The following is a 13,329-nucleotide window of genomic DNA, read 5'->3' on the forward strand; positions in this document are numbered from 1 at the left end:
CCCAAAGCAATAGGTGGACATAATTGATAAAGTGTGAAGCTTGGTAAAAGAGGCTTGAGTATACCTCTAAGATGTTAAACCCATACTGGGAGAGGAGCTGCACAACTTATTGCAATAATAAGCCCGCATGCTTGTCCTATCTACATGGAACAAGAGGAAAACCACATGGCCAATGTATCTCCTTTAGAGGCAAGTAGAGCTACATCTCAAGATCCACCATAACATGATCATTGGAAACAATATATCAATGGATATGTGCATGAGAAATCGAATGCTAGCTTATTAGCTACTCTAACCTCAATATCGATATCCCTACCATGATGGTAGTTATTGAAGCAAAGCCCTTTACTCTAGAATGCATTGAAGAGGTGGATCAAAGGAGCAATGTAGTTGGAACCACCAATCCCAAACAATCACGCCACTAACATGCACATATCTAGTCTATTTCTAAATCCCATGACTATGAACCTACAAGTAAATGCCTTTTAGGAAGGAACGAAGATACACATACTACTTCCTATTGTTGCATTGGGATATTCCACTCGAAAGGGGATTGTGGACACAATAGTAGGAGTTAACATCCTCATCCATGCAATATTGCAAGCTTGGGCAGCCCACCTAAAAAAACTACATGATTTAATGTTATGTTGGCCAATAGAATAAAGGTCAAGCCATTTGGCACATTGAAGGACTAACCTATTAAGATTATAGGTATCATATTTTCAGTAAACTTCATTGTCATGAAAGGACTTGACTATGACATCTTGCTTGGTCGACCTTAGATGAGATGTGCACAAGCAATTGAGGATTGGGATAACAGCTTAATGTTATTCAAGAACTGTACACAAGCTATTAGGATTGAGATAGATACTTGGAACATCTCACCTATCAACTTGGATGCCATCTCTACCTTGCTGAAGTGCAATACTAGGACCACATCAAACTATGGTCCACTCACAAAGTACATCCCTTGTCCTGATGACAATTGAGATTGGGTGCATATTCTTGTCTCATTATTGTTAACTTGCCCTGCTCAAATGAGGAGGATCATAAGCAAGGCCCACCAAAGTCACTCATATCAAAGAGCGAGAAAAAACAACAAATGACAAAGACCCACATGTGTTGTCATTTTTTATATGCAAGATGGCAAGAGGAGTGTCCAAATGGCTTCTAATACAACCTATTGAGTACTTATTAACAAGTTGGAGTTTGTTAAGATTCTAGACTTTTTGAAAAAATGCAATATGAAAATCCTAATGCAAATCTAAGACCACTCGAGGAGCTCTTAGAAGCTTGACAATGAAAGTGGACCAAAGTGCATTATCTAAACCTCCTCCACAACTAGATGCTCCTCAAGAAGGATGCCAAGTTGGTGAAAGAAGTGATGATGGATGATGAGTCTTCTAATGTAGAAGACATGGAAAGTGTATGCATTGATTGTGAATTAGGGGATGAAGTCTCAACCATAGGACTCGAAACAATTGGCTACAACATTGATAAGCACACTATTGAATAAATCATTATTAACTCTAAACCTAAGAAAAAACATGTGTTTCTTATCGATGGAGTAGTCTAGACAGATTGTGATAGAAGTTGGCTAGAGCATATGGAAGTACTAGATTATGAGCAAGCAAGACTCGATGAAGTGAATCCAATGACCATATATGAAATCATGACCACCTTTCATCTATGACCCCTAAGAAAAACCCCCTTGTCTAGCAAAGACTGTGTTTTTAAATCTAGGTCAAAAGTTAGCTCAGATAGTGACCCAAAAATCCCTTCACCTCACTGCCTAAGACTTGATGCACGAAGGGGGATATTCTACTCTACCTGCAACATAACGTATTTAAGGATGAGCAGAGAAACACTATAAAAAGTACCAATGCTAAGAAATAGAAGAAACCTCAAGATCTTCTTAAATGCTCTACTATATTCAAAAAAGAAGATCGGATAGTGATATTGCTTTAGGCTAAATGAGGAGGACAAATTAGTAAGCCTATCCAAGCAAGGTCAAAGAAATTGATTTAGCTATTGAGGGCAACAAGCCTAGACCCATTTTCATTGTTGATGACCTTACTAAGGACAAGGAGACTAATCTTGTACATCTCTTGTGAAACTTCCAGGATATATTTGCATGATCACTTGAGAAACTTCAGGGAATAAACCCCAACATCGTCACCCATAATATTCCCATGGTGCCAAATTCAATGCCAATCAAACAACAACCTTATGTAACAAATCCAAAACATGCTAATGCAGTCAAAGAAGAAATTGTTGATAAGCTTCTAAATGATAGGTTTATCTACGACATTGAGCACACAGATTTTCTCCCATTCTCATTGTGTTTAAGAAAAATGAAGAAACTAGAGTGTGCATAAATTGCAAAACTCAATGCAACAACAAAAAGTGACAATTATCAATTGCCTTATATCAATAACATGTTGAAAAGAGTCGCTGGAAACGATTGACATATTTTCAAGATACAATCAAGTGCAAGTTCATCTAGATGATAGGCACAAGATGGCTTTTGCTCCTACTAAATGGAGCATATTCACATACATCATAATGCCCTTTAGCCTAGCCAATGTGCTTGCCACTTTTCAATGACTAATATGCATGATTTTCAAAGGCATGCTTCATAAATGGTTAAAAGTGTTTGTAGATGACCTTTGCATGCATACCAACTAGGCAGACCATCTCAAGAAGCTCTGATCTATCTTGAAACAGTGTAGGCAGTACATCTCCTTTGAACCCCTTAAAGTACCAATTTGGGTAGAACATGGATGCATTCTAAGGCACATAGTATCAAAGAACAATAGTGCAACAAAATTCTTCAAAGTCAAAGTCATTGTCAAATTTTCAACACTAACAAACTATAAGGAAGTGCAATGCTTCCTTGGCCACACTGGATATTACCGACAGTTTGTACTAAACAAATGCTAATTGCTTGACCACCACTATACAAGCTATGGATCGTTTTCAAATGGACCAAAGAATGCAAATGCAGTTATAAGACACTAAAAGAAGTTTTAACCGTAGAACCCATACTAGAACCCTAGATTGGACCATAACCTTCCATGTGCACATTTAATGCATCAAAGTTTGCTATGGGAGTAGTGTTGTGCCAACATGGAGAGGGCAAACTAAACTACTTGTGAGCTTTACTAGTCACTAGCTCACAGACACCGAGATGAACTATTCTACCACTTAGAGGGAAGGATCGGCAATGGTGTTTATCATGAATGAGTGTAGATATTATTTACTAGCAATGCCTTTCACTTTCTTCATGGACCACTAGGCTCTACTATATATTGTTAATAAACCATGTGCTACTTGTCAAATAGCCCAAGGATTGCTACCTCTTCTCAAGTTTGACTTCTTGGTAGTAGCATGAAAAGGAAAGCAACATTACGTGATTAATCATTTGTCTCAAATATCCAACAAAGAGCAAGTAGAAAATGGTATCGTTGATATCCTTCTTGCCACACACTTGTTCAAAATATCTAGAGCATACGATCTCTTCAAAGCCAACCTCCATCCTACTAGATTGATGACATTATTGAGATCCTTGGAATGGAATACTTGATTGACCAATGAAAAGGGCTTGACTTCTTCAATTCATAATCAAAGTGCAACCTTATCAGCTAATAGCTAGACAATTATATTGGTTAGGCCAAGACGGCCCCCTAAGACATTGTGTTTGTGAACAAAGATGCATGAAGTTTTGGTTGAAGGACACATATGAATTGTAGGGGTTCACTTTGATGGAGACTCCATGGCTCAAAAGATCTTGCAATCTCAATTGTGGTGGCCAAGCCTATTCAAGATGTTGTAAGATTCGTCAAGCATTGTGAAGAATGCCAACATACTAAAGTTTTAGTTAAAAAGGACAAGATAAAGCTAATACCAGTCATTGCACAACAAGCATTTGAAAAGTGGGGGATAGATTTTGTAGGGACTATAAGTCATACAGCTCAATATTCTCATGCTAGGTATATTATCATTGCTAATGATTACATGATCAAATAGATTGAGGCCAAGCCATGCATAGACAATAGTAAAATTCATATGGGAGCAAGTGATCTCACGGTTTGGCTATCCCATTGAGAGTGTGAACAATCAAGGCATCCACTTCACATTCATGATTATATACCAAAAATCTTCTCCATACTACCCGCAAGCAAATGGTGATCTCACGGTTTGGCTATCCCATTGAGATGGCAATCAAGGCATCCACTTCACATTCATGATTATATACCAAAAATATTCTCCTCCATACTACCCGCAAGAAAACGATCAAGTTGAAGCTACAAACAAAACCCTAATAAATGTCCTAACCAAAACCGTCTCTGCTTCTCAAAGTGACTCAAACAACAAATTGATGGCAACATTATGGGCTTATTGCATAGCCTATAAGACTGTGACTAGGCAAAACCCTTTAAATTGACCTATAATATGGATGCAAATCATGCTAATCAAATTCTTTGTCCTTAGCTTGAGAGTGATTGTATAGGAATGATGGGAAGGTCAAGAAACTTGGACCAACTGCTTAATAAATTAGAACAATTGCATGAAACTTGTTATTGGTGACACATGCTCTTATGTATGAAAAAGCACAAGGTCTAGTTTGACAAACACTTCAAATGATAGGTTTTTGAGAAGGATGACCTTATGTTGCTCTACTCCATCAAGACATAAGCAAAAAATGAAATTCCAAGCCCTAGGCCATTTTTGAGTGCATGCAATTCATAGAACCAACAATATTAAGCTTGAAACTTTGGATAGCAAAGGCACATGCTTCTTTAATGGAAGTTGAATCAAGAAATATTATCTACCAACACATCTATTGCGCAAACCCCCAATGGTATTATCATCTATTGCCATACAAGTAGTTAGAATCACTAAGCCCATACCCATAGCTTACCTGAGAGGCACGCCGATAGCAAGGAAATCTCACAAAGTCAATCCCCTAATCGATGAAGGTGTTGGTTGTAACATTATGACATATAATGATATGATAAGCCTTGGGCGATTACCACTCACTCAAATGACTACAAAGGTGAATCCATACAGAGGAACTCGTTATGTACTTTGGGGAAATGTCAAATCATGTTGATCATTGAGACAGAAAGTCTATCTACCATCTTCTACATGTTGCCTAACACCAAAGGAGTTGGTAATGAAGTATTGTTGGGACACCCATTTAAAAGACTAGTCATATATAGTCAACCTTGAACTGTAATGCATCCACTTGGAGTTGCCCAACACTAGGATCATTACAACTTTCAACAAGGGTGCTAGTGCTTGAAATGAGAAAGCAATTCCATAGATGCCTTCAACATCTCTCAATTTACCCTTTAAACAAAGTAATGACACTCTCCTCAATGATCTACTCAAAGCTCAAGTAGATCGTAGCAAACTAGCCAGTTATGCACTTCAATCCAATATGAACCATCAAAAGTGGACTTTGAAGTTGTCAAGTAAAAATAAACATGTCTGCTCACATACTTGCGAACAACGAAAATCAATCCTAGACCAAGCATGCCGACATCACCAAACATCACAACCCCACCCTACTCGATGGGTTCCTAAAGCTTTGATCAAGGCCCAAGGTTACTACACGAGCAACAATTGGATTTGGTTGCCAAAACTCGCACATAATGTTATCACAATGCCCCCACCACCTAAATTCAAGAGCATCCGATCTCCATAACCATGAAGAGAAGCACCATGACCACCAACACCAAGTATTGTTCCATAATCACTACTAATCAAATCTATAAAAACTCTAGACTCCAAACATTGTCAAACAACTCACAAAGAGCCACATCTCACAGAACTATTAAATCCACATATGCTAGCTACCCCTGATTGTGAAAAGAAGCTGAGGAGCCTACTAAAATTGAGCCCATTCTCATCTCAAGTCCAACTAGTCAGTAGAAGATCTCCATCTAAACATAACAACACCCTCATATGGGCACCAACAAGAAGCCACAACCAAGTAGTCACATCTCTTAATCAAACCAACCACCTATAGCAAGTCCAACTTCTAGGCTTATGACCTTCGTACGAAAGGCAATCCCTCTTGGAACTAGCTAATAGCATGGGCATAGATACTAATGACTACATAGTCACATGTATTTGATGCTTGAATAATACCTTCACTCTATTCTCATATACATATGAATGACTTGACCTAGGCCTCCTCAATGAAAATCCCACCAATGATGTGAAGTCTCTATCATGCTCATGGGAGGAATTTGAATTCATATTCATCAAGGCTCCCTCCATCACCAAGTGAATCCTTAGCAAGAAAGATCTTTGCATTTTTTAGCTGAATAGTTTCAAGTGACCTCCTCACCGATGTCCTGACCTACATCACCAATGCTCACATTTGACCATAAGATATTGACCATTATGCCACCATGGAATATAATCCAAACTTCTACAGTTGGTTGTTGTTACAAAAGTAGTTGGGCATCTCCTTGTATATAAATAAGTGTGCAAGCATCTCACGATCAAAGCAAATGCATTTACACCTCTTTTCCATAACATCTTTGTGCAATCTTCAAAGTATTACAATCCATTAGGAGAGGGAGGGGCTTGCACCTTGTAGTAAAAACATTGCAAATTGGTTGTTTTCCTGGATGCAAAAATGTCATTTTTTTTGTGTGTAAAATTTCAAGTATATCAGGTATTGTATTCTTGATAAGGTATACATATGTTTTTTTGTTCATATATGTATCTTAACAAATTCTTTTTAAAAATCTCCCCACAAGATGTCAGACTTTGGATATGGTAGGACAATGAGAAAAAGCTATGCGGGAAAAGCCAACCAAGTCTCATACGTCATTTTTCAAGAAAGGATAGGTGGACTACAAGGTGAGAATGAAAGTCGAGGGGTATTGTGACTTGCAATACAAAAAAATCCACAACCTAAAAGAAGTGAGTACCAAATATCCAAATGCTAGGGAGCTAATGGACCAACAAGTACTTTGAAAAGTTTGAGGGAGAAATAAATTATGAGAAATGCACTGAATTTTTCAAGATCTATGACCCTAACAAGCATAATGGATTAGTCATAGTGACAACAATGGATAAAAACATGTGGAAGTCCCTCTCAATCTAGAATTGGTTTATAAAGTCTTAGGCCTATTGGATAAGAAAGAAGAGCAACCAAAAAGAGACGTGTACTCAATGCTAGGGATAGATAAACAAGGAGTATTCACTAATGATGGCATCAACCTGAAGGACATCCCAAACTCCACAATTAAAATTCAAGCTAAACTAATATGTGCTATGTTCTCGGGAAATAGGTACCACTCCATGATGAGCAGGATCCATGTAGTAATGTTGGAGATGTGGCTACTTGTGCGGTGGACAACAAAGACCTCAATAATGCCTTTGTCATCAAAATAATCTATGATGCAACAAAGGTACTTAGGTTCGGAGCACAAGAGTTTGAGAAATTGAGATCCATGTCATTAAAGAAAAGAGGCAAAAAGGAAGAGGACGACAAATAAAGCCACTTTAGTAGGGTTCAAGGGTGTGCTAACAATCATTATATAGGAAGTCACCAAGGGTTTGTAGACAAGTGCAAAATAAATAGTATGAGGACCCCTAGGTAGAAGAAGGCAATAAAAAGTTAAAACATACAAAAACACAAGAGAAGCAGAATTGGAGCAATAGTTTAGCGCATGCAATTTTTAAACTAGAGAATTACTTGGAATTTTTTTTGTAATAGAGACCAAGCTCACTCCTATGCAACTTGTAAAGGCCAATGTGTGGCATAAGCTCAATGGATTTCAGCCAAGCAAGTCAGAAAAGGATTGTAAAATGTAAATGGTGTGTGCAAGGTGAGAGACAATTGGTCTAGGCTAATGCAATAGGAGGGTGTCCAAATAATTGAGGCCACCTATAAAAACTAGACTATGAATGGATAACCTCATTCTTGTGTGTGCAAAGTTGAGTGCATGCTTCTTCTTCTTGCTTCTATTCTATCTAATTTTGCTCCATCTTGAGAGTGCGGAAGAGCGAGAGTGTGAGAGTAAGGGACTTGAGAGGTGAATCTCCTTCCTTGCATGTGCTCTTCTCTTCTTCCCCTTCTTAGTTGAGAGGCAAATTGGAGGAGGGATTAGGTGGTCTTTCTTCTTCTATACATATCCTTTCAGGGATTGAGTGCTTGTGGATGGGGTTGAAAGCTATGGAGTAGTAGATGCAGATCAAGTACCATCACATGGATTGTGGAGCCACCATCAAACTTTTGCTTGCTACATTGAGGAGAAGGTAAGGTGGTGAGTTCACTACACCCTTGTCGATTTGTTCATCCTTGCTTTTGTGTGGTTTTGGAGAAGAATGAATAGATGGATGAGTGCAAAGTATCTATAGGCTATGTGAGAGTTAGCCATTGCCAAATCAAATGAAGTGCTTGGAACAATGTGTTCCATCGAGTCCAGCAGTTGAGCTTGCGAAAGCTCTGACACTGATACAATTTAATCTAATTTAGACCTAGAATACTTGCATGTGAGCCAAATCAATTGTGGATATGCAATCCCCTTTAGATTTGTTACAATTTCTTTCATGCACCTCAAGTACTTTGTCATGCTGATAAATTGTTGATTCTTGCTACCACAATTCAAGGTTTTGAATCTTTTGCTCCATCCATTTCTTTCCTAGTATTTATAACATTTGAATTACTTTTTGCATAATTGTTAATGGTAGTGCCTTTTTGAGCCCATGGGGAAAGTTAAATGCAAATTGCATAGGAGATTCCTGAGCTTCCCATTGTTTTCAAGTGGTGAGCTCCCTATCCTAACAACTAATCAAGATATACTCTCCTCTCTATGGGAAGGGTATATTTGATACTGGTTGAGATGTGGCTTGAGTTTTCTTCTACTTTTTTCCACATGTCCCCTTCTTCTTTGCATGGCTTCCATGATATTTTTGAAAGGGAGGGTGTCCTTTCCATCTCTATGGTAGTTTCTAGTTGTGAGGACAATGGCTATGTTCTTCCCATTCCCACTCCATCTTATGTGTAAGGGACAATGATAGTGGTTCTTCAATAGTTTGGGCGGGTTCTTCAATGATGGCCATCCCAATCATTCTCAGCTCATCTATTGAGAGTCCTATTTCCCTAAGCCTTTGCACAGGCTCTTTCATTGTCATGCTAAACTCCTATTGGGAAATTGTCATCTCTAGATTATGCTTAAGTGCTTGCATATTAAGCTATAGCTTCTTTTTGAGATTGTCCATTGTATCATCCTTACATGGCTCCCACACTTTTAAGTAGTGTGTTAGTGAACCTATATTGCTTTAGTTCTTTCTATTGCCAAGTTTTTCTCACACTCCGCTTACACTAAGTAGGTGGCCATATTTTATACTACATCCATATTCTTCTCCTCCCACTGACTCAGCTTCTCCTTTGCCAGTTCCAGCCCTCGGTTCTACCACTTAGTAAGGACTTCCAGTGTGGTTTACTATTCTCACCAAGTTTGGGCTAGGGTATTTCTTTGTTGCACTTGATAATCCAATTGCTTTTGGAGTTTGGTGTAGTTATGCATGGATTTTTTAGTCTCATTCTCCAACTCCATGAGCTATTTGGTTTTTTGTTGGCCGTCCTCTTTGCTTGCTTTGCTTCTTCCATATCCTTTACTTGTTGTCCTTAAAGTTGTTTCATCTCCTCCAATTCTTCTTCTATCTTGGCTTTATCTTTCATGGCTTGGGTATATTGGCCTTCAAGTTACACATGATTTTTGCATTTCACTTCACATTGTTCCAACAACTCTTCATACCCCTTCTCTTTGTCATTACTTTTCTTTAATGCAGCCAATTCTCTCTTTAGACTAAAATTTCTCTTTTTTTTTTTGTTGGTATACTACATGAGTTTTCTTTTCCTTTCCTAATGTTGTTAAGGTAAATTTCCTATTCTCATCTAGTGGGTCCCTTTGCTCTTCCAACTCTTTTAATAGCTCTTCAAAGTCTTTTGTTGGGATTAGGCTAGTCATAAGTAGAGAAGTTGATGACCCTCCCACCCTCAATATTTTAGGCGCTTTCCAACCAAACTCTACATGTGCAACAATTGTCAATAGTTTAGTACCTATGGTTGTAGCTTCTTCTAATCTCACTTGTGAGAGTGCAGTGACTTGTGTGGCAAGCTTGTAAACCATACTTTCTAGCTTGTCTTGTGTTATGGGTGTAGAATGGGCAATGTAGTTGTCATGACTGAAGGGAGGGACATTTCTATTGGGGTCTTACCCTTGTGTGGCCTTGTCATAGGTCCTACTACATTGGTCTTGGCTCCTAAAGATCCTCCTAGCTTAAGGCTCATCAATGTTAGCTCCTCTACTCTTGATGGTTGCTCCATTGATCTTCTAATAGCCATGGCTATGTCTTCCTCCTCTTGTATCCTAATGTGCTTCTCCTCCTCTTGTTGCTTCAGCCTTCATTCCTCTTCTTCCTTCTTGGATGCTTATTTCGCTTTTTATAGTTCTTTCTCCTCTTTAGCCATGCCCTTCTCTTCTTCAGTTTTGACACTTTGATGATAAAATTTCACCTTCTTCTCTTCTAACTAATATTTATTGTGGTTTTCACTATTGCTACTAGACTTCTAGCCTCCTGTATTGTGGATTCTAGAATCTCTTGCTCCTTAGCTCGAGCGACCATTCCAAAGCCATGGATTGAGCCTGAATTTTAGTTGTTATGGGCTTTGATTTAGTAACATCATGTTCTCCAATTGAGCTTATTGCATGTACTTTGATTGCAAGTCTCCTACTAGGTGCTTGTCTAGTTTGGAGCTTCTATCATATTTTTACAAGCCTTTTGTTAGTCTCCTCCACCTCCAACTAAAGTTTAATGGTTTCTTGTTCTTCTTGGTCTCTTAAGGGTTTTTGCTCTAGTGTTCCAATGCATGTGGGTGATACCTCTTGCATTGCTAGCTTTCAATCAATGGACACTTTTCTTGAGGTGGCTATGAAATCCTAAATTCTATAAATTAGGGTTTTGATAACATTGAGGTTAGCCTCATTTCTATCGATTTGTGTTGAAAATTTAAAAAAGGAGAGAGAAAAAACACCTAGAGAGAGAATCTTTCAAACATTATCTCCACTGGAAATTCCAATGGCACCATAGCAATAGCCTGAAAAAGGGGGATAAAACTCTAGCATTACTAGTAAGCCCTCCTCTTCTATCCATGCCTCTCATGAAGGTGAAGAAGGAATTCACTACCCTTGTCATGCCAAACATGCATGATTTTTCATCGCTTGTTGCTAAGCTAATTGAATAATCCACAAAATGCACACACCAATAGAGGCGCCCTAGCTGAAATAGCATTTCTTAACCTCGACATGCCCCAAATTGCCCCAAACTACCCCAAACCATCTCATATGGCAAGTTCCCTCTCCATTTGACACAAGTGGCACACCTTCCAATAATGCAAGAGTCAACTTGTAGATTTATTTTTTTAATTATTAATTAATTGGCTAAAAATTAATAATTCTTTGGTCCTCCCTATCCCCATCGATTGGCCTCTGCTCATCCACATTTAATGTGCTAAGCCCTTTATACTTGAAAGTTGTTCTAATTTTCATTAGCCTTAGTCTAGTGTTACATAATTTAATTTTTGATAGTCCAAATGACACCACAAGTCATTTCCCAAGGCCCATTTAGACCATGTAATGCTCTAAACTAAGACTATCACCATGCACCCATAAGTACCAGTATCTAGCATAACTTATGAAAATATTTCCTAATGTCCCCCACTACATATCTTAGATTTTGGATTGTTACCATTCCCAAATTAACTTACCCCATCTACACCTCACATGTGCACAAAATTATGCCAAAGCAAACTAATAAAAGTATTGTCCTCATGACATTAGGCCTAATAAGTAATGGCCTATAATATCATGGGACATTTCACTACTAATGAAGAGGAAGGGGGTATAGGACTAAAGGCCATGTGGAACAAACCCCCGAAACTCTCATTGTACTAGCTTAAGAACCTACTAGGACAACAGCCATAGGTAATAATTGTTAGGAGTTAGAAAATTTGAAATTGGCACTAGCAAGATTCAAGGATCTAAGGTAGGGGGACAAGCTCCTTTGGTGTAATGAAATTTGGCATCAAGGAGCTAATCACTGTATAGGTGATGCTAGTATGCCAAATGCCTATCCTAAGAGACTTGTCATGGAAGGGGCTAGAAGGAAGTAAGGGGGAAGCTTCACAAAAATAATTGATTTGGGTTGATAAAGTAATATATAGAGACAAAGTAGCCCTGTTGGAAGTGGAGCTACAATTCTCAATCACACTAGAGAAGAAGGGTATTAAAAGATGGAGTGACCTTTGGGATCCTAACACCTTGCAATACAAGGAACTTGAGAGCATGAGAGAGCGATTTGGACTAATGCCAAGAGAAGAAAACTGGCTATATAAGACAATGGGTATGACCAAAGAGGCTTGGCCAATGGTTTGTCACATGGAGGAAGTTAATCCATTGAAATCATGGTCAATGAGAAGATGAATTCTAATCATCAAGGTGAAAACTTCAAAGACATGCAAGAAGTGAGCCTAAGGTGGTTACATTAAAAGCCAAAGAGAAGTGCAAAGCCCACTTTCCCTAATGCATTTCTTGGAACATGGAAGAATAGGTTCAAAGGGGTTTGGACACATATGCCATCTTTCAAGTTGACTTAGTTGCTATGGAGAGTAATGGCAATAAAGTTGTTAATGAAGGATACAATGCTAAATCTCAAGAACATCTCACCCAGTGCCATTTTTGTCAGACCAAAGAGGAAGATGTGGTTCACCCTTTCTAGAGATGTCTTGAAGCAAGACTCTTATGAAACAAAGTCTCTGAGCATATGGAGAGTGTATATAAGCATGAGCATGATTGATTTGAGGTGGGAGGGGGTGCTCTTGGACAACTATAACAATGTGAAGGATTTAGTAGCATGCTTAATGATTTTGAAGGGATTCTTTTTGGCAAGTCTATCTTTAGAGGGGATCTTCAAAAATTTACCTCAATGTTTACTGAATACAACTACAAGCTTTTCACATTTTTTAAGAAAACATGACAGTAATTAATAGTGTTTCCTCGAAGCTAATGTGTGGATAAATTTTGTAATCTAATACTTGATAAGGATACATATGCAATCTATATTATTTCTTCTTCTGCAATTTCCCAAGCCTAAGGTAAGCAACTGCATATCCTACCTGGCACTTGCAAGGTGCTCTTGAGCCAAGAAAAATTTAGATTTTATTTAAAAATATTCTCCCTTGGCAACCATAATGAGCTCTCTCTATCTCTCTCTCTCTCTCTCTCTCTCTCTCTC

The sequence above is a fragment of the Lygodium microphyllum genome, chromosome 1 (genome assembly GCF_053477565.2).
Source record: "Lygodium microphyllum isolate KBCC chromosome 1, Lygodium_microphyllum_v1.1.10, whole genome shotgun sequence".
In the NCBI taxonomy this organism is placed as follows: domain Eukaryota; kingdom Viridiplantae; phylum Streptophyta; class Polypodiopsida; order Schizaeales; family Lygodiaceae; genus Lygodium; species Lygodium microphyllum.